Genomic DNA, 3,485 nt, shown 5'->3' on the forward strand with positions numbered 1-3,485 from the left:
TGCTTGAATAATTCCTCTAGCTGGGACATTTCCTCATCAAACGTTGTTGCAAATACAATGACATCATCCAGGTACACTAGTGATATCCTCCATTGTAGGCCTTCCAATACTCTTTCCATCTGCCTCTCAAATGTTGCTGGAGCATTACTAAGCCCGAATGGCATCACTCGGTATTGCCAGAGACCTTGGCCATAACTAAATGCTGTCCTAGGTCTATCTGCTTCAGCCATTTTTACTTGATGGGAACCTGACTTTAAGTCCAGAGTAGAAAACCACCTGGCTCCACTTAGGGCATCAAGAGTATCATCAATTCTTGGCAGTGGGTATGAGTCCTTTTCGATTATACTGTTAAGAGCCCTGAAGTCCACACAGCAATGTTGGGTCCCATCCTTCTTCTGGACTAACATGACGGGAGCTGACCAGGGACTATCTGATTTCTCGACTATCCCTTCCTTAATTAGACCATCCATGACCTTTTCTATCTCTTGTCGCTTTTCTGGAGCTATTCACCTCGGAGGGATTTTTATTGGACGGTGATTGCCTGTGTTTATTCTGTGCTCTACAAGGTTTGTGCAGCCGAGGTCATGGTCTCCTTTTGAAAAGACGTCTGCATAATTTGCCAAAAGTTCTTTTACTTGAGGAGCCTATGATGTTGCCAAATGGACTATGCTCTTCTTATAGAGGTTAGTTAAATGTTCTGGAAGTGTATGTCCGTTCTTTTCAGTTGTATTTCTTGCTTTAACATTGACTGGCTCTACCTCCTGGCACACACCCAACAATGCCTCTTCCTTAAGTGTCTGTTCACATTTAGTGAGATTGGCCACTGTTATAGGTACTACTTGATGAACTGTCACAAGTGATCTTCCAATCTTCAAATCTGCTGGCCTGGATGGGTCTTCCACTGCTTCCACAAGCATTGGGCTTCCTTGGGGATGTTCTTTTATCCTACCCCAAATTATCTTCTCTGACATAGGGGGTATTGTAGTTGACTTAAGTGCTGTGATATGCAGATCAACGAATGCAGCAACACTTACTGGAATCTGGCCTTTGTTGTTTCCAAACGTCATTTTATCGAAGTTAACTACATACTTCCTCAGTAATAAATAGTCCAATCCTAATATGCATTGGTCTTCAATGTCAGCCAAGTATACTTTCTGTCTGTTTTTCATGCCCATGAGCTCAATAGTTACCCACACTGGTCCCCACAACCTTGCATAATGTCCAGTCACACCACAGAGCTTCTGTACAGCTTCTGGTACTCCTTTGTGATCCAGCACCTTGATACTCACAAGGGTTTGCTGAGATGCAGAATCTATGACAAAGTTGCACCTTTGGCCATCCAGGTTCCCTGTCACATAGACACTATGTGTGCTTGCCATTTTACACTTAGCTGTTGGGACTTTCATGATAGGGGTTGGTGGGCGTCCCTCAACACCAACCACTACTGGTTTTCGTGAGGCTGACTTGTTGGTAATAGTCTTCTTACACTGGCTCCTCATATGTCCTTGCTTTCTGGGTAGCAGCCTTTCCTATCATGGCATCTTCCCTGTGATGAAGTTTCCAGCATTGAGCTCTCTTGTGCCCCGGTTTGTTACAGTGCCAGCAAAGTCCCTCAAACCTCACTGAAAGCTGACCTTTTCTAGCCTTGAATCTCGATGACTATACCAACCTTGGTACCTCTGTGCTGGACTTAACGTAGGATTCAAATTCAAGAGCTCTGACCATTGCATCCTGCATGGTAAAGGGGTGTGCTTGCTTCAGTTGTGGACTGTCCAAGGCATCTACAAACTGATCCCTCAGCAACAACTTGAGGAGATCGGGTGGTGCAGTTGGATAGGCCTTGTGTGCCTTACTTTCCAAGTCCTGTGCCAGCTCTTGCAGGCTCTCCCGTTTAGCACGGACTCTCGTCCTAAACCTAGCCCTGTAGACTTCTGACTGATTTGGGTTCCATACCTGAGTTCTAGAGCCGCTACCAGTGCTCCATAGTTGTGTCTGTCATCTGCTTACAACTGTCCAAGTATTTCCAGTGGTTGTCCCTTCAAGCTCGTTGCCAGATATACTGCTTTCTTCTCCTCTGTCCATCCATTCATTTCTGCCAGTAGCTCAAATTGTGCTCTATATGCTTCCCAGGGTGCCTACCCATCGAATTACTGTAGCTTCCTTCGTACTGGATCACCCATATTGTTGACATTCATATCTGGGATGTGTCTTCTAACATGACTGAAGATGTCTGCATTAGGGTTCAGCTGTGGGTCTGGAAGGGGCTTGCCATTGTCTGGGGCTGATTAAGTCGACGTTTAATGTATCCTCCTTGTGTAAAAGACAATAAATCATCCTTTAATGTATCTAATTGGCTTTTAAATTTAATAATGTTTTCCATTTGTACTTCTTGCCACTGTTGTTGACTTTCCTCTAGTTGCTGCTGACTTTCCTGCAACTGTTGGATTGTATATTCTTAGGATTGGACTACTTACTACCGAGGAAGTTTGTAATTAATTTTGATAAAATGACGTTTGGGAACAACAAAGGCCAAGTTCCGGGAACTGTTAAAAGAGACATTGAACTAACCAAGTGTCATCAAGCTGAAGTCAAAGTGACTGAAGGAGTTAATGATGGTGAAATGGAACCAGGTATAGATATTAAATCAGAGCAGGAGAAAGACCAAGATTTGATGCCAATAACTGATTTTCTAAAAGCAAGTGTTTTGCGCCCTGCTTGGGAGAAGGTGTCTAGTCTAAGCCCTGTGACAAAGAACTATTGGGCACAATGGGATCAGTTGAAGCTTGAAGATGGTATTCTTCTCTGGAGATTGGAAACTGCAGATAGGAAAGTGACGACCTGGCCAATGGTTATACCGAGAAAGTTACGGGAAGTTGTGCTGCGTCAATCCCATGATACTTTAACCGGAGGACATTTCAGAGTTAAGAAGACATTGAGTCACCTACGACAGGGATTTTACTGGATAGGTATGAGGCAAGATGTGGAAGAATGGTGCAGAACATGCAGTACATGTTGTGCTAAATGGGGACCCAAGTATAAGGGACGTGCTCCAATGAAGTTATAAAAAGTTGGCACACCAATGGAAAGAGTAGCCATTGACATTGCTGGTCCTCTGCCCCAAACTCGTGCTGGAAACAAGTACATTTGTGTGGTGATGGACTATTTCACTAAGTGGCCTGAGGCATATGCAATATCAAATCGGGAAGCTAAAACTGTAGCTTCGGTTATTAGTGATTTCTTTTTCAGATTTGGTATGCCATACGAACTGCATTCAGCTCAAGGCTGTAACTTCGAATCAGCTGTGTTCCAAGAATGCTGCAAGTTGTTTGGCATCCAAAAGACCAGGACAATGCCACTTCACCAATGGGATGGTAGAAAAGTACAATTGGACACTGGGACAGGAATTGGCAAAGTTTTGTAATAGCCGCCAAGATGACTGGGATGTCTTACTCCCTCCACTGTTGATGGCCTATAGGACAGCAGAG

The sequence above is a fragment of the Limulus polyphemus genome, unplaced genomic scaffold (genome assembly GCF_000517525.1).
Source record: "Limulus polyphemus unplaced genomic scaffold, Limulus_polyphemus-2.1.2 Scaffold642, whole genome shotgun sequence".
Classification (NCBI taxonomy): Eukaryota; Metazoa; Arthropoda; class Merostomata; order Xiphosura; family Limulidae; genus Limulus; species Limulus polyphemus.